At 45.6% G+C, this 19,325-nt stretch overlaps 1 long non-coding RNA gene across 2 annotated transcripts in view; it reads left to right on the forward strand.

The window, feature by feature from the left end:
- The window catches only part of LOC144149111 (uncharacterized), a 28,519-nt gene extending 18,135 nt beyond the window's left edge, over nt 1-10,384 (forward strand). Inside the window, exons 2-3 of one of the 2 annotated variants that reach the window (XR_013318187.1) lie at nt 8,228-8,290; nt 10,231-10,384. This is a non-coding gene — a long non-coding RNA (uncharacterized LOC144149111). The remainder of the gene's footprint in view (nt 1-8,227; nt 8,291-10,230) is intronic. The other variant, XR_013318188.1, reaches the window with a different exon arrangement.
- The last annotated feature ends 8,941 nt before the right edge of the window (nt 10,385-19,325 follow it).

Consider the following 19,325-nt stretch of genomic DNA (forward strand, 5'->3'; position numbering starts at 1 on the left):
TGGGGCCACATCAATGAATTGGCGGATCTCATGCGGAAGGTTAGTCGAATCGGCCTGGGGATGTTGAAGCGGTGAGCGCAGGCACAGCTGGTTCAGAATTGTCCTGCCGGTGGAGGTGGAGCTCAGACGTAATAATTGATTCATATCGTGAGCTTCGAGGAGTTCATCCAAGGTATTATAAACTCCCAAGTGTAGGAGTTTCTGTGTCGAGGTGCTGACAGGTAGTCCCAACGCCAGTTTGTACGCCTTGCGTATGATAGTTTCTACCCTGTCTTTTTCAGCCTTCGACAGCACAGCGTAGGGGAGGGCATAAGTAACCCTAGAGATTACAAAGGCTTCGACAAGTCTTAGCACATCCGCCTCTCTCATACCTCTCGTTTTTGTGCTGACCCTGCGGATCATGTGGGAGACTTGCTCCGTGGTGTGCTTAAGTCGGTCTAGCAGCTTGGTGTTGGAGCGATCCGCTTGTAGAAGCATGCCTAAGATTCTCACCTGCTGAGTTGGAATAATAGGGTGGCCATCCACTTCTAGGGAGATGGTTGGCGACCCGGGAGGGAGTTTTTTACGTGGTGAGACGATAAGCAGCTCAGATTTTTGCGGCGCACACGCTAGACCACATTGTCGTGCATATTCACTGACAATGTCGGCCGCCTGTTGTAGGTTGGTCTCCATTTCCCCCATTGACCCATGAGTGGCCCATATGGTGATGTCATCCGCATATAATCCATGGTGTATGCCTGGTATGGCATCCAGGAGCGGAGGGAGGCCTATGAGAGCTATATTAAACAGCAAGGGGGAAAGGACCGCACCTTGGGGCGTGCCCTTGTTGCCGAGAGAAACTGTATTGGAGTTTAAATTTCCCACCTTCAGAATGGCTTTTCGGTCGTCGAGGAAGTCCCGAATGTATTTGTAGGTGCGTTCTCCGCAGTTAAGGCCATTCAGTTGTTTAAGTATGGCCGTATGACTGACATTGTCAAACGCACCTTTTAAATCCAAGGCCAAGATGGCTTTGGGGTTGTCCTTCGAGCATTTCAGCATAACTTCTTCCTTCAGTTGGAGAAGGATGTCCTGCGTGGAGAGGTGATTACGAAATCCACACATGGTATGTGGGAACATGTTATTTTGTTCGAGGTACTGCTGTAGCCTTCTGTGGATGATATGCTCCAGAAGCTTTCCCAAACACGAGGTTAGTGATATAGGGCGCAGGTTCTCGGTGCTCTGGGGTCTTCCAGGCTTCGGAATAAGGCGCACCTCTGCCGTCTTCCATCCTTCCGGAAGTTGACCCGACCTCCATACTGTGTCCCTTTGTCGAAAAAAATGCTTAGTGTTTAGGTAGACGGTTCTTACTAACATCGGCACGTTGCAGTTTCGCACCTTGTCCCCGCGAGTACGTGCGCGTAAGGTGTCAGGCGAAATCTGCTACGCAGCGATTTCGTCGCCTAAACGGGTGTTTCGTGTGGCTTGGCCTCGACTTCGCGTTCCGAAGTTGATTTCTCTTCCGCGCCGTCAGCGGTTCATCCTGCTATAAATGAACGACCCCGGAGCTCACAGTATTACAGTTTCCAAGGAATTCACATCTCTGCTGCATCCCTGGCTGGAAGTTAGGTAAGTCAGTACCAAAATGTTTTTGGTCTACTCTAGGTTCTACTGCCATTTCAACGCTTCGCATGTTGAGTAGTAGTAGAAGATAAATAATATTTTATAAAATATGTGGGGGATAGAAGGCAGTAGAAAGAAGAAGGGAGTAGAAGGAAACAGGAAGACTTGAACCTGGCAACGTTCAGCGTCTGAACCCTTTCTAGCGAGGGAAGCTTAGCTGTACTTTAAGAGCAGGTCTCAGACATTAAGTGGGATATTAATGTGGTAAGTGAGGTTAGAGGAACAGGTGCAGGCTTCATAAAACTAACTCACTGGCATATTCTGTACTATCGGGGACCTCACGAAAACAAAGAACACGGGGTGGGATTTGTCAGCCACAGGGAACGTGGAAGAATTCTTCAGTATTAACGAAAGGGTCAGAGTCCTAGTGATCAAGCTTAACAAGCGCTACAGGTTAAAGGTTATACCAGCGTATGCACCAACACCTAGCTACGAGCATGAGGCCGTAGATAGTTTCTACGAGGACGTCGAATCAGCAATGAATAAGGGAACCGTGCAGTTTACAATTGTAATGGGAGACTTTAACGCAAAGGTAGGTGCAAAGAGAGCAGGAGAAAAATCAGTGGGAAATTTTTATTAGGCACTGGCAACTGTCGAGGTGACACACTGGTTGGATGTGCAGAGAGACATAACCTCAAACTACTGAACACATTCTTCAGCAAATGCAAGAGTTGGAAATTGGCGTGGAAAAATCCTGACAGGATGACAGAAACCGAAATTGACCATTTTGAGTGACAACCGAGATATTGTATAGGACGTGGAGGTGCTAAGCAAGATTCGGTGGGGTGACCATGGGGTGGTTAGGAGCAGAGTAAGGCTGAACAATAAAATTAAAGAAGGAAGCTCGTAAAAAGTGAGAAACCCAGAATCAAGTGAATCGGAGACACTAGAAAAGGAGTTTAATATAACCCTTCAGAACATATTAGCGCTTTTAGACGGTCCAAACGAGGACAGTCTTGACAGCCTAAATGATACCCTAACAAGAGCAATAACTCAGTCAGCAGCGGCTAATGAAGAAGCAGTATGTAGAAAACAAACGGCAAAACTAACTAAGCAAACAAAGGAGTGGATTTCGAAGCGTTAGAAGATAGATTGAAGAGTACTATGGATCAAACTCAACTAGCGGAGCTCTCCAAATCGATAAACAGAAGTAAAACACATGCCATTCATGCGTACAACAAGGCTGTCTTCAAGGAAAGGTTACAAAAGGAGGAAACGTGAGGGCAGAAAGGAGGAAGCTGGCTCTTGGAAGAGACAGGATGTACCCACACAGAGATGAACAGGGTACCATTGCGCACAATATGGACGAGATAATAAAACTCGCGGGACGATTCTACACCAGGCTAAATGCCAGCGATATTGGACCGGGGGAAACTTTTTTTTTTATTGTAGGGTTTAACGCGCCGACGCAGCGCAGGCGATGAGGCGCGCCGTAGTGGAGGGCTCCGGAGTAATTTTGACCACCTGGGGATCTTTAACGTGCGCCGAAATCTCGTACACACGGGCGTTTTTGCTTTTCGCCTCCATCAGAAAAGCGGCCGCCGCGGCCGGGAATCGAACCCGCGACCTCGTGCTCAGCAGCGCAACGCCTTAGCCACTGAGCCACCGCGGCGGGTGACCGGGGGAAACTACCAAGCCTACAAGCTTTGCTTGGGATGTTGAATCAGTAACGAAAGAGGAGGTTGAAAGGGCACTTCTGGGCATGAAGAGAGGGAAAGATGCAGACGGCGATGCCATACCCATAGATCTTCTACAAGAGGGTAGGGAAATAATACTAGAAAAGCTCGCGAAACTGTTTTCAGATAATTTAAGGATTTTTAAAGCACCAAAAGCCGGGAAAAACGCCAACATTGCTTCCATTCACATGAAGGGAGATAACAAATATCTTAAGAACTGTAGACCCAACAGTCTTCTGTCGGTTGTATACAAGAGTTTTACAAAGATAGTAGTCAGCCGCATAACCGCCAGTTCGACTTCCAGCAAAGCTGGGGACAGGCTGACTTTACAAAAGGTACTCTACAATGAATCACATAGATGTCATCAACGAAGTAATATAAAAGTGCTCAGAGTGTAACAAATTCCTTTACATAATATATATAGAGAGAGACTACGAAAAAACGTTAAATTCAGTAAGCACCACCGCAGTAATGGACGCCCTAATTAAAACACGTAGGGATAGAGAATACCCACCCAAGACTCTTAGACGATATATATGAGGAATGCGTGGGCAGATTTACTCTTCACAAGATAAGTGATAAATTGCCGATCCGAAAGGGAGTGCGGCGAGGAGATACCAACGCACCAAAACTGTTCAAAACGTATATAGAGAGTGTATTCAGAAGGCGTGACTAGAAAACGAATAAACAACGAATACTTGAGTCATTTATTGTTTGCAGGCGCCATAGTCTTGCTTATTGAATCCGCAGAGCAACTCAAAAACATAGTTGAGGAACTACAATTAGATAGCTTTGCTGTGGGGCTAAGGATGCATATGAATAAAAGTGAAGTGATGCGAAATAAACATGCTGAACGCGTGTTTTTCAGCATAGGGGGTGAAACACGGCAACGAATAAAAGAATATAACTACCTTCACCAGATGGACAGTGCTGCCCCAAAACACGAGAAAGAAAGCAGGTGCAGAATAGGACTGGGTTCGGGTGCATTCGGCAAGCACTCGCAAATAATGAAAAGTAAGATACCTCTATCCCCCAAAAGAAAGGTATTCAATCAGTGCGTCCTGCCGGTTATCACATACGCAGCGGAAACTTGGTGCCTTACTAAACGATCATAAAACAAACTTAGATAGGCCCAACGTCCCATGGAGCGAATAACATTCGCAGTAATGCTTAGGGCGAGAAAACGACCTACCTGGATTAGGGAGCAAACTCGGAATGTTGATATCATAGTCCAGGTTAAGAAAAAGAAATGGACTTGGGCTGGCGATGAAGTGCGACAAACTGACCACCGGTGGCACACAAGGATAACAGAATGGACCTTGGGAGGTGGGTCTAAAAGAAGGGGAAGGCCATTAACTCGACGGAGAGACGAAATGCGAAAATTCGCAGGCAAAGAATGGACTCGGCGGCCCAGGACAGAAACAGGTAGAGGTCATTGGGGAGGCCTTCGTCCTGCACTGGACTTCAATAGGTTGTTTTTGTTGATGATGATGAGAAAGAGTAGGAAAATATGTGGGTGAGGACCCAAGACCACGGCTGCAGATTCGGAAGCACCCTGCCTTGCTTTTCGGAGCGCGTCTACCTGGACCTCAAAAACTGGATAGGCCAGAGCGACCTCACATGCTTCTTTTAGGGTAATGGAGTTTGTGCTATTTGGTGGAGGACGTGAAATCCGGCACTCGCCTATTGCGTGGGAAAGCGGGGACGTTACTCCGCGTTAATCAGAGATAGCGTCCGGGGCTTACGTGGATTTAGCCTGTTAAATGCGTACACTGGGCCCGCGCACTCGCGACTACTGCCGAATTGGCTACGTTGCTTGCTTCCTTTAGGAGCGGCATGATTTATGGCCACAGGAACAAGAAAAGGTTGAGTGAGCGTTCGGCTTTGGGATTAAATATGCAGCCTTTATGGTTAGTGCCGAAGTGATTTTTTGTATATTGGGTTGCGTAAGGGGCGTGAAGGGGTTGGTCGGGAAAAGACAGCGACCAGAAAATACTGTCGACGCTACGCTTGTACGTTAGACAAAAATAGACAGTGGAATTTGAGCGCCGGATCTATCCCTGATCAATTACGTGCCTGGGATGACTGGGCTTCTGATTGATTTATGCCGGGCTGGTTTGCGTACGCGTACCTGGTATGGTTTACAAAACTATTTGGGAAAGGGGCCTCAGCCAGAAATACGGCGGTCCTGTGCTACAACGATCAACGCTAATGTCCGTTGAAGAGCATGCAAACTGCCAAAGACTTGGATCAACTGCGACCTTATCTTGTGGGTAGACGGCATCTGTAGAACTGAATGTGACTGGTCACCGCAACCAAAATCGTTTTCACAACAATATAAATAAGTTAATGTGGTGGTGGGTGCAGTTAAAGCCCACCTTAGTGCGAAATAACGTCCGCAGCGTGGTAAATCTCGCGTGAGATTTATAAGAATGGTGAAAATCTGTCTGAATGTACAAAATCAGCTCAGCAGGAATTGTTTAGTATGAACGAGACAGTGAATTACTATTTAAATAAAAAACCAGGTTGATTTTAGCAAATAACGCGGACATAACTTCCCAATGTGAAGTAATGCCGAACAAAAGTGTAAAGCAAAAAAAGTTGACGTTGCAGTTGTGCTTGAATATGTCGCGTCATGTGGGCAAGGGTAAACTTCGTTTCCGGGTCGTTAAGTTTCGGGAAGAAGAAACCACTGTAACTGGGAGTTAAGAGAAGCTGGTAGGGTTAATTTCTATCAGATTAGATATTTTTTCTTATAGTCCGACTTCATTTCCAGAACCATTGGGTTTCAGTCCACGGGATAAAATTGCTTGGGTGCCATTACTTCTAAATATAGCGAACAGACATAAGCAGACCCTAATATCTAACAGCAGCACCGCTCGTACTAGCTACCCCTTTTCCCTGGTGCTCATTACCCTCTGTTGTGATATAATTGGTAGAGATATGGAACAGGCGATCGGCATTAACTCTAGATGGTGAAAGGAATGAAAATGCACAAGCGAAAAAACGTCCCCAGCGTCACATACATGATAAACCATGCCAAAGCCAGAAATTACCAGTATGAGATAAGTACAATCGAATGAAACCGTAACTGCCTTATTGTCTATTTATTCCTTCTAAAAGGACTTTTCCAAACGAAGGCCTGAATCCGCCGAGATGAAGTTTCTTCTGCTGGCCCTTGGCTTGCTGATGATTACAGGTAGGCACATCTTGAGTGTGTGTAGAGAAGATTACGGTGATTTGGAGCTGTTGCAATAAATAGATTTTAGCCGAGGAAGACAGTAAATTCTTAGCGTCAGGTTTCTTCTTAAAGAATGCTTACCAATGATAACTTCAGCGGGTGAAGTCTAAGGTATAAATATCAGCTGCTACGTCTTTAAACTACACCTTTATGCACCTTGCTAAAATTGGGGGCAAAACATTGTGACCTTCTATAAGAGGGAAAGGGAGGGGGGAGTAGTTGGCCCTGTACGATAGGAAGTTATTCTTACAAAGGTGCCTAGAAGCAGCGATGACGATTACGCACTTATTTGGGTCCTTCGTTGCTGCTCGGGAGACAAAGTCGTTCAAAAATATAATCAAATTGTGCTCATGGAGCAAAAACTGTTTTGGGGGGCCCTTGATACGTCTTTAAGCAGATAGCGCTTTTTATTCCCCGGTTAAATATATTGGGAATTTTGAATTTGCCATATAGCTGATGGAAATGCGAAAGAGCTTCAAGGGGCACTTAAATCTGCTTGCCTCCTTGAAAACAAAAGGCCCGCGATATATGCCAACAACGTTTTTGCCGAAGCATCTTTTTTGCGTCTCTTTCATTGCTTTCGGTCCTTTTTCTTTTGGCGGGAATTATTTTAACTACATCCTGTTCTCGCCCGCGTGTTCGCGTCTTTTTATTCGCTCTAGCTTATTCGTCTGATAGCGCGAATTGCTTCAGCAAGCAGACTCACACACGCTACAGCTTCCTTACAATCAGGGTTCTCCGCAGCAGGTACGTGCAGCTGTTCTGCTCACGAGGCATCACATTGGGGTGTACCAGGCCATAACACAATTCTATAAATTTTGTACAATTCGAATTTCTAGTAGCGTGAAGCCTTCGGAGTAGCCCCTCAAAACTCCCGACTCCTGGGCATTGACCAACGTCGGTGTGTGCCACGAACAAAAGAGCAACAGCAACGACAGCCTCTTTTACTGTACCGCGGGTAAAGGAACGTACTCACTTGCGGCGCCGTGCCGTGCCGCGAGCGGCTTGCGAAATCGGCAGCCGCCGGAAACATGTTTTCACCGAGAACGGCGCGTTTTCTTTGCCGCCGAGCGAATAGAACCGAGACCCATTTTTGCCGCTCCGTAGAGCGCAAAGACCAATGCGGTGTGACGCCGTGATGGTAACGTGTCGTGAAAACATGTTCCGACCGGAAGCACGACTTTAGAAAGAGCATGTTGCAGCTTTGTTGCCATTAACAGTAGAGAACTTTTTTCTGTTGTGTGTTAACGTTGCGAAGCAACAAATATATCCTGCTTTTGTGTCCCTCAGTTTGTTAGTTTCAGCGGCCTTGAGAAAATGAAAACGTGCCCGACAGCTTTGAAAAGTGGTGGTGAGAAAAGTTTGAAACTGGCACTGGTACAACACGAAATTTTTGAATGATGTTGCCACGGCCATAATTACCTCAAGTTACAAAAATATTATAAATTTACAATTCAGTGACGCAATGCAGAAAACACTGGAAATAAGCAATAAACATGCAATCCTCGCTGTTTATACTCAGTCTTCTGAGAAGCTGTCCCAATTGTGCTGATAGGAAGCGATACATTTGGGAAAGAATTTTAAATAATTTGCGGCTTACCCCTTTTGTCCAAAAAGTAACAGCTTAATTTGCCGGCGCTTGTTCACGCAGCCCTTCTTCACGGTGCCAATGCTGAAACTACTCAACAAAGCAAGGCAGTTCACCCTCGAGTTCGTAAGTATGCCATTTGCGTATGCCTATGGACATTAAAAATAACTGCAAACATTCGTCATCACACAGTCATATTTATGAGCCTTGTTAAAGGGGTCATGACGACAAAACACAGGTTTGTTTTATTCGAAAGCATCGCTGTTGTATAGTGGACTGAGTGCTTGTCGAAGACCATAGGATGCTTTATTCCCCAAGAAATTCAACAGTGCAAGCCAAATGTTCAATTTTCCCGCTGCATCGTTTGTTTCATGATGTAGTCGCTGACGTATGCAGGTGCTCTACCTGAAACGAATGTCAGTATGCATGCCCCCCAAGTATTCAGCGAAGAACGAAATATCTTTCATGGCATGCTGTATCGTTTCTTCTCCGAGATGTCTCTACGGTACCGCTCAGGACCACCGTCGGCACTAGCACTGCTTTTCACCAGATTTCGTCTTCGCTCACTTTTGTTAAGGTTGATTGTAATCGTATCGTGAGACATTGGGTGTGCGTGACGAACCGGGTGGCGTAACACAACATCCCTTATGCCATTCGGCCAGTGTCGCGTCGCACAAGACTGATTGATTGTAGAGTTTAACACGCCGACGCAACGCAGGCGATGAGGCGCGCCGTAGTGAAGGGCTCCGGATTAATTTTCACCACCTGGGAACTTTTAACGTGCGCCGAAATCTCGAGGTACAGTACACGTTGTACGCCCTAGTTGTACGCCCTTCTGTGTATACATGCTCGTCCATAAATTTTCTTGATTACCCCAGTATTCTAGGTGCTTTAAAAAGAATATGCACTATATTTAACCGCAATGAGCTCGTTAGCCAAGCTTATATACCCTGTTTATTCTTCATTGAATTTTGCCTGCTCCAGCCAAACGCAACAAACTGCCCATATTACGTAATGAACTTGGTGTGGAAAAGTCCCTAGTGAGTCGCGCGGGAACTGTTTTTTTTCCTAATTATACACCTTATTTCAGCAAAGTTTGAGTTAAAATTGTTGCAGTGCTTTTCCAGCGACACAAGCTTTCGAATAAGCCCAACTTGTAGCTTATCATGACCCCCTCAACGCCGGGAACGTCTCTTACGTTAATAAATAATTTCTGGGCGTCTTGGGTGCCTTGCGGTGAAACATGGCGTGGTGTGTACTTAAATTAGCTGTGTGACCAACGCACAGCTTCGGGGCCCTTTAAATGTACAGCAGCAATTTGGTGAACGCGAAAATGAGTGAAAAATTCTACCGTCGGAAAGTGTAAATCAGTAATGTGAGCTCAAACGCGGCCACAGCCGTTTCGAGTAAAGTAACAACCATACATTTACCGCAAACCGATGTCACAAAGTCAAAAGAATGTTTTTTGGATATAGCGGTACTGCGGAAAGGTCTGACTTTTAAGGCAAATAAAAGTAGGTAAAGTAAGTGGTGCAAGGTGAATGTAAGCTCACGTTTCGTATTTAACTTGCTCGCACGCCGAATGGCACTCTTTCCAAAGCAGGGATGCCAGTGCGCATACATGGCCCCACGTAAAAAAACGCAGCATATACTGAAATTTACGTGCTCCTTTGCTGCATGTTCGAGTACATTGTCATAGTACTCGCGCTTTGCATCAAGTATTCCTCTGATTTCCTTTTCGCTTAACAGTGTACGCTTCGTTACAACGAGCCCGCAGTGATAGCTGCAGTTGGAAAAAGTCTTGCCTTTTCATACTTCATGTTCCTGCTCTTTTTTAATAGCGGAAATGATTTTGGCCACGAAAGACGTTATTTTTGGAAATGAAAACAGCTTAAAGAAAGTGTTGCCCGAAATGGAGGTGGCAGCTAAACTGGCTAAAGTTGGCCAAGACATATTTGCGTACAAACTCCAACACAACCCTCCTAATCCACTTTCTGCGTTCTACAAAGTTACCTCAGTGAAATTCACGAAATAGCACATTTTACCCCCTCGTTTCCTTCTTGCAGGTCGTGATAGATTCTGCCCTGATGATGACAGGTGTAGCTGGTACTGCCGGGGCTTTGGGAGATGGACCGGAATCTGCAAAGGACCTCAGAGAGACAAATGCGTCTGTCACGGCGACCCTGGTTTTTAATAAAAGAAAGCTGATTGAATAAACAAGCCAATGTATTTTTCTGGAGCGTACCTAAATGCTGAAAAAAATGGCAGCAAAAACTCCTTAGCGAAGAACACGCGCGATAGCAACGACTGCATGACGTGCCCAATTGAATTTGTTTTCGAAAAATTTTAATAGAGAATCACTGTTTTATAAATGCATGAAGTCACATTTGTCATTAATATAGGTTTGTGTACATTAGAAACGTTTCCTTCCAACGCCTGCAGAAATACGGATTCTTCTTTGTTATGGGAGCAACATCGATGTCTTACTTGCACTTTCAACGAAAGGGTAGGTTGGAACAAAAAAATACGTTAAAAAAAAAGCCTGAAGTGTGGTGGTGAAGGGGGAACGAGCGATGAATAAAAAAATTGCATTTTCCTAAACTATATCTCTGGCAGAATAGGATTAATATAATACACGCCGCTAACATTCAGAGCCCCTCAAATGGTCCCTGCTCCCATGCACCAATTGGGGGTGTTCGAGCCACGGTTATAAAGCGTGTAGGGGAACACTAGCATCAGCAAGAAAGCGACGAAAAATTATCAAATGTTAAAGAAGAAATTAAGTCAAAGTTAATCGAAACGGCCCATTCTGTGTATAAGAATGAGCCAATGACTAAATAAATTTATTTCCTAGGGATGGCTCTGGCCGAAGGGGGAAAGAGGTGGTGAAAAGAAGAAAGATACTCCGCATATGCACGCTTAGGTCTTTTCTCCGACACACACCTTTCGTCGAATGAATCGAAGCTATTTCAAAAGCTGTATTAGAAAACCCGCAGCAACATGCGCCAGAAGTGTACAAAACGTTTTTAAAACTTGTTGTAACTCTCCATTATTTTGAATTAGACTCGTCTTACTTCTTGAAAGCTTTTGGAACCAGCATTGGTACTCCATTCGCGCCGACCTATGGCAATATTTTCATGGGGCAACTTGAAGCCACCCTGTTAAACTATTTCCCGGATGAACCTCAGGTTTACTTCCGCTACATAGACGACATCTTCATAATTTGGGAACACGGTTGCGCGACTCTAGAAACGCGCGACTTTAGAAAATTACGCCCACCTCCCCTGGCGGGAACCCTGGTGTGATGCGATGCTGAGGGGGTTCAAGCGCAAGCGAAGAGCAACCGTCGACCGAAAGGCCGCCGGAGAGCGGCCCACCGGTTATATTCTAGGCACTATATATGCGCAGCGCGCCCGAAGGAGGGGAAACCGCGGAGAGAGAGAGTACTGCACATGCGCAGCGCCGCCCACCGGTGGAGTGAGAGCGCGCTGGGCCACACACGCTCTCACCTGGGCAGCGCCGGCGCCAGTGCGTCTGCCGCGGCTATGACGCAACACAATCCAACACAATCCACTTTAATCCAATCGAATCCAAATCCAATCCAAGACAAGCCAAGCCAATTGAATCCAATCGAATCCAATCCAATGCCCCTCGCGAGAGAGTGTTCGCTATCGGAGAGGAGAGCGGGAGAGTGGCTGCGGACAACGGACGCACGCCGCGGACAACAACGGACGCACGCCGCGGACAACAACACACGCACGCAGGAAGGATAGGGCCGCCGACAAGAGATGCTCTCAGCGTCGCATCTAAAAAACGCTCCTGCGTTTTGCAGCCGCCCCTTTCCATAGGGGCCATTTCCTGTGCAAGCCGGGTGAACTACCCAAGCGTTGTAGTCCCACACAAGGGCCGAGCGCCAAGCCGGGGAGTCGCTTGTGCCCATTTTACCGGTAGGTACACGGCGCCACCAAGGTACACGAATGCCCAAGATGCCTTCGACAGCCACGGTGGACGCTCAACTCGCAGCCGACTGTGGCAGAACATGCCTCCAGACTCTTTCACCCCCGGCAGTGCGGCAACGCGGCATGATCGCCGGGGTCCCCGCCAGATGGGCCAGCGTCAGAGGCTCCTCGCAAGGGTCACAGTGTGCTTGCTTTGTTAACACACTTATTCTGTGTGATTGTTGTGTAATGTTGTGATAATCCTTGCATTATTTCTTTTTAAGTTCCTTTTGCTGTGATTGCTTGAACTTTATATTGTAAGACTGTTCATATACAAGAGGTCCCACCGCAGTGCCGCACTTTGGGACCTCTTCCTGTATTATCAATACCCATGCACTGTATCCTTGTTATCGGTTGCAATAAATTGAACTGAACTGAACTGTTTATATCTGATCTCAATTCTTCGCATCCGACTATTAAATTCTCATGCCGGCCTTCTAAAAAAGAAGTGAACTTCCTGGATATTACCGTCTTTCCAGAAAACAGTAAACTTAAAACCACACTTTATAGAAAACCAACTGACAGGCTGCAGTATCTAGATTATAACAGCCATCACCCGAGACTGCAAACAACGGATCTTTGCAGGACAAGCCACCAAACTTAGAAGAGTATGCAGTCATCACAAGGACTACGTAAAGCATCTAGAAGAACTCAAGCCCGCCCTTATGAACAGGAACCACACCAAAAGGTTGCTCGATCAGGCGTACCAACGTGATTCTAATATCAAAAGGGACGACGTGCTCAACAAACAGCGACAAAACGAAAGCGCCAGGCCGCCTGCCCTAATAACTAAATTTTCAAACGCCCTTTCTTGCGTAAACAATATCCTGCGGAAGTACTGCCTCATTTTAGCCAGTAACAACCGACTCAAAAAGACGTTCCCGGAAGCACCAAGGGTTACCTACCTGGGAAATAGGAATCTAAAAGATATTTTAATCCATGCTAAAAACCGGGCCTACAAATCGACCAGTCATAGCCAGCTGTTCCCGTCCCAGATGGAAGACTTGCAGGCACCTGCCGACAGACTGCGTTGTAAAAAGCACAGACAGTAATTATGTTTTCAAGATTAATTGAAGTTTTACGTGCCTTCAGCTAACTTTGTGTATATGTTGGAATGCTAGATGTGCCACAAACAGTATTTAGGCGGAACAAGTAAACCCGTGAGCCTACGTCCTAACGGTCACCGGGCAGATACTCTTAGCATATCCTCCTCAGCTGTACCGCAGCATTTCAACCAACGAGGCGAAAATTTTGATGACCTTAAGTTGTATATACTTCAGTCGATTATTAGGTCTCCTAGGGACAAAACATTTCCAGAATCTTATTTAATTCACTTATGCAACTTCATGAAACCTGCTGGAATTATAGAGTCTAGGGGCAGGCCACTTGGAATCCTTGCGATATTCCCAGGGAATTCAACATTAGGCGTTGTCTTGCTGGTACCTTATCCAAAGAATATGACCTCTCCCTCTGCTCCTTATGTGGTAACCTAATTCCTCTTGGTTTTATTGCTTAGCTTCCAGTTTAGCACACGGAGGCATCGCTGCTACCTTTTTTCTGGGATTCCAGTTTACTTTATTTTAAAGACGATCGTCTTTCTTGGGCTACTTAAACCCATAAATTTTGGTCTGTCTGTATGTCTGTCCGTCTGTCTGTCTGTGACTCGATTCAGCCACCCGGCCAAAGTAAAATTGATATTGCGCAATAGTCTTATGTACTCACAGCCACATGTAAACGTCCAAGCCCGGTTTATATGTACATACTTGTCAACTTTATTGAACAAGAACAAGACATTACGCAAATATAACACAGGAAATTAGTACGCAAGGGATATTTACCGTGTTCCTTTATTAAAAAATTCATGGATGCTTGGTTTTTTGGTAGCAAATGATATTCTACGTCTACTGCAGAAAACCGCCGCCTCCTGGCGGCTTATGAAAAATCACGCGGCAACAGCTACGAAAGGTTCCACTAGCTAGGTCCACGTTCTGCTTGGAACGCACGTGGAGCACGGCCACGTGGTTCTATAAACCTTGTAGTCGGCCGCCTCCATTCACACGCGTCTCCGCCGTACTCGAGCGCTGGCATCGAGGAACCCGGCCTGTAGCAGAGTTACGCGGTAAATTCAAATCTCCTTGCGGAAACCTTTAGTGTGTTTACCTTGGAATCGTGACGGTACAGGAACAGCAGGAGAGGTGAGGGGGAAAGCAAAGGGGGGCATTTCCTTGGCAAATGTCTACAAAAACTATCGTCTTTTGACGACATTTGCAACGAAAGGAGCAGATACGGGGCAAATTTTTTTCTGTCTTTTTAGCTCCGCTTTGTCTTGTACCCCGTACTTCCTTCTAACTTGATCTTTTCATTTTTGAGTTTAAGAAAAGGCCTGTTCCGGGAATTTCGCTGTTGGCGACACGTGCCATTTCAGTTGTGCAGTTACTGGTTTTGTTTTGTGTGTTCGGTTTTTCCTTTTTGTCATTGACCTAGTTACTTTCCCCCTGGGGCTTGCAGATTACTTTCACCTGGGGCTTGCAGATACCTTCTGAAAAGAACTTCTCTCAGCACCTGTTCTGCTTCCGGAGTTTCTGCGAACCTTTGTGTGCGCCTTGAAGCGGGGCAAAGAACACCCTCTGATCCTTTCTCTCCAAGAATTTCCCGGAATATCTACCACACCTGACATCCCTCTTACCGACATCGCGGCCCAAACTATAGAACCTTTTATCCCCATAAATATCTCCCCCTCCATACTCTTAAACCAATTTGCTTCCTGGATTGAACTTCCTTCCCTCCTGTCACCTGGGGACCAAAACCTATATAAAGCGTGCCAGGCAGGCGAGAGTAGCCCTGACGAAGGCAAGTCTCTTTGCTGAAACTTTTGCAACAATCGTGGTTTCTACGTTGTACGAAGTTTTCTTTTCTTGTGTTCTCTACCATCTTCCAAGTTTTATTGCTCTCGTTATGTATGCATGTATGTATGTATGTATGTATGTATGTATGTATGTATGTATGTATGTATGTATGTATGTATGTATGTATGTATGTATGTATGTATGTATGTATGTATGTATGTATGTATGTATGTATGTATGTATGTATGTATGTATGTATGCACGTACGTACGTGTGAACGTGGTTATATACGTACGGATGTATGTGTGTGCGTCTGTCTGCTTGTCCCTCGATTCATCCATCCGACCAAAAGCTGAACATCAACGGCAGGTTTGTATAGGCAAATCTTTTCCGAAGCACCAAATTAAAAAAAACACTTCGTACTTGTCAACAATATTCAGCAAGAGGTAAACATTACGCCTATTTAATGGAAATATTCAGATATAGCAGAATATCTGTGTTCTTTTAACTGAAAACAGTTCCCGGTTGGATATTTGCGACAGCAAATAAAAAATGCGCGTTGTCAAGAATATTGGACTAAAAAATACGAATAGCGCATGCGAATACCCTAGACCACGTGGGGGTGTTCCAAGTTCAGCAGTAGCAAAAGGTATCAATAGATAACGCTCAAACAGTGGAACGCGTGACATTTGATTCAGTACATTTACTCCATGCTTGTTGCGGGAGAAAGGAAACGGGAGGCGCAGAGCATGACATCTGGGGGGAGGGGCAGAAGTGAAGGATTATCGAAGCGGCACGGGGGAAGACTTATCGTCTTGAGACGACCTTTGCGCCGAAGTGAGCTGATATGCCTTTTTCTCGAGGCGCTTGATTTGCCTTCCCTTGTCATCAGCCTCGCTTTGTGAAACCCGTCGTGTAAAGTCGGCTTTCCTGGAGTGTGTTTTGGTGCTACATGGAACGCCATCGGTGTTTCACAGAAATAAGCGCTTTTATAGGTCTATCAGCATTGCACACGTTTCCTTCCAACACAGGCGCATAGCTCCGTCCTTCCTGAAAATGGGCGGAATGTCGAAGCCTGAGTTGAAACGTGGTGAAACCGTCGGGTAGCCCTAACTGTGTTAGAGAAAAGGCAAAGGCGCAAGGGTTGCTGGTAAATCGGGACAAGCCCTGTACCAAGGAACCAACTTTGTGTGGAATACACCTTTGCCGAATCGAGATAAATATTTCAGTCGACGGTATGCCATTCACAGCACATCTGATGCTCTCTTTTCCCTTATGCCGAGTGGGGGTTACTAAGCAATACTTAGGAAACAAGTAATGAGCTTTTGCAGCTACAATACAATCATTTGAACGAACTACTTTAATAAATAACGGAATAAACAAATTTTAACTTAACGCATTTAATTTAAATATTTAATTCGGTGGGTAAACGGTTTCTAATGCCGGACAATCTCACTTTCCTGTGTGGTCTTCCTTTTGATGTTTTCGTATCTGTCAAAGTTCAGTCAGCTTATGTTAGAAAATTTGCAGTTGAGTTGTATTGAGGGAAAGTGACACGCCTGTCTATAAGGAAAACGCATTCTGCAGAGGTAATGTCACCTGGCACACGGATTCATGAACCTCGCCATTTAGGGTCACCGCCTAGCCATACACAGTTTAGTTCGTAGTTCTTGCAGCCCACTTTATTTTATGCACATACCGGAAACAAAGAAATTTGCATATGCGCAGACAATGACAAACGGAAGGATTCGGACGGGGAACAGTGAATTAAAAAAAAACATGAAGCCTTATCCCCTGTTCCACTTAGAAGTATATAAAGTCAACACCGGCGCAAACTAATAAAACCGCTTTCAGTCGCAATACATGTTCAGTTTATGTACTTTTGTAAATACTTTAGGAGTGCTTGCTGCAACTGACGGTAGGTAACTGAAACTTAGAAGTTTTATTTTATTTGAAATACTCGTTGCATTAGCTTTCACGATAGCAAAGAAAAGATAAAATATTTCGGAAAAAGAAGGCTACTTGTGCTCGCCCACCGAGAGGGCGGGCGAGCCGTGAAAGCGCGGGAAAATTGAATTTAATCGAGAAAAGCCGGATTTCATCAACCATGGCAGGAGCAACAAGGGAAGGATAAAAGTCTCTGAGGTGGGAGGGGAAGAGCGGCGGACGTGTTACAATGCAGGGGCGAAAGAACAATACCGTGTTTCGTTAACAATTCGATAGCTAGCGGATACACGCTACCTTTTTAGGCGGTGTTGACCGTCACGAGACGAGAAGGTAATACCCGTCAAACCACGACAGGGTACCCCGCTGGGCCGACACCTGGCGTTTGCGCCTCCACGAAGTAACGAGTCGGTATTTGTTGAACAAGAAACAATAACGTGGGTAAGAAATACGAATATTTGGGCGTATGAATAAACGAAAGTGGCCTAAAAATCATGAGTAGTATTCAAGAATGAAAGATAAAAGAAACACCTCTATCATGCAGCGCATAGCACTATTAGGGATACAAAAATATCAAGTATTGAGAGGATCCTCGAAGGGCGTAATGGTTGCGGCACTCACCTTTTGAAACGGAGTAGTGTGCCTAAAACCAGAGATTCAGTCAGGGCTAGAGTGAATCAGAGGGCGGTAGGTCGATTGGTATTAGGAGAATACAGTGAAACAACAAATGGGGCAGTGCAAGGAGACATGGGATGGGCCAACTTTAAAATGAGAAAGCGCTCAGCAAAATAGGGTTAGAAGAAAGATTTAGAAATATGGATGACCGGAGATGGGCGGCCAGAGTGTTACGGTATCTTTTCATGAAAAGCGTATCCACACAGTGAAGGAAAAGAACCAGAAGGTTCAGGACAAAGTATATGAAGCCTGGAAGAGCCGGAGAAACGACTAAGGGAATAATCCGAGACAACGACCTCGAAAAAGAGGATGGACGCAAAGGATATTACAGAGTCGGGAAGCGCCTGATCAGGGGGGGAAAGTTCTTTGATAATACCAAAGGGATTGCATTGGTTTTTGAAGCCCGGGCAGGTAGCTTCCGGAAAAAAAAACACTTATTCGAGAGCCTTTACAGGAAGAACTGTGCGCAGGTGGCGGCAAGCAGTCAGACATTATGCGACATATTGTAGCGCAGTGCAAAGGTATCCGTCCAGTCGTGAGGGATACATCCAGCTTCCAGAAGCCCTTGCCTTGAAGCTTAACGAAAAATTGAGTTGGACAGCAGTAAAAGTTAGTAACAGAAATGCACTATTGTGGCTATTTGGGCTTGTTTGTTGAACATAATAAGGGGGCCCAGAAGCCCTTGCCTTGAAGCTTAACGAAAAAGTGAGTTGGACAGCAGTAAAAGTTAGTAACAGAAATTCACTGTTGTGGCTATTTGGGCTTGTTTGTTGAACATAATAAGGGGGCGACAGTAGTTCATCTGGAACAAGGACCGAAAGGAACAGATATGCACATACACGAGCGCTGGGACCAACAGTTTATTGAAAGAGATATACACACATATATATGCACAGTAGCCACCCTATACTACTTGTTTATCAGCGGCGTATGTGTAGGAAGTTTAATTCCTTCTTAGTCAGTGCAACAGACGGTGAGGTGACGCACGCCAGTATCAACCTGTTGATCAGTTCAGCCTCTATAATCTCTCGTGCGATACGACCACAGCATTTTTTAACAACAACTGTTTTGTCGAAGAAAGGCGCACTTTTGCATGTGGATTAGTGCTGGGCCAGAAACTCATCACGCACGTTTTTTTCGAGTGCGTTTTTAACTTTGTTGGCATGTTCCCTTAACCTTTCTTTTAAACAGATTCCGGTCTGCCCAACGTAAACTTTTATACAGCGAACTGCAATTTTATAAACGACGCCTTCTACGCATTCAATATAGGCCATCCTGTGCTACCTGCCGCAGCCTTTTCATCGAATGGCCTCTGGGTCGCGTCGCCCAATCTGCACAACTTCAAAAGCTTGTTTTGAGCAGAAAACACGACTCTCACGTCTGAGCGTTGCGCCACTCTTTTCAAGTTGTTGGATAGTCGGTGAATGTAGGAGATTACCGCAACCTTTCGCCTGCTTGCCATAGACTCTTCGAAAGGCTCAGTCTTCACACGCAGTCTTTCAAGTACCCCTCCGCAACGGATGCGAGCACGGAAGCAATGTAGCCAGCGCTCTAGCCAGCGCTCTGGAGCACCAGAAGACCCCATCAGGACTGAACTTAACCCGAATATCTAAAAACCTGAATTACCCCACCACCGGAAGTTTGTACGTTACGGTCAAGGGGAGGCATACTTTCAAGAAACAGGTTCAGCAAATCCGC

Source organism: Haemaphysalis longicornis, unplaced genomic scaffold, assembly GCF_048455015.1.
Source record: "Haemaphysalis longicornis isolate Haplotype H1 unplaced genomic scaffold, Haemaphysalis longicornis Haplotype H1 scaffold_8, whole genome shotgun sequence".
NCBI lineage: Eukaryota > Metazoa > Arthropoda > Arachnida > Ixodida > Ixodidae > Haemaphysalis > Haemaphysalis longicornis.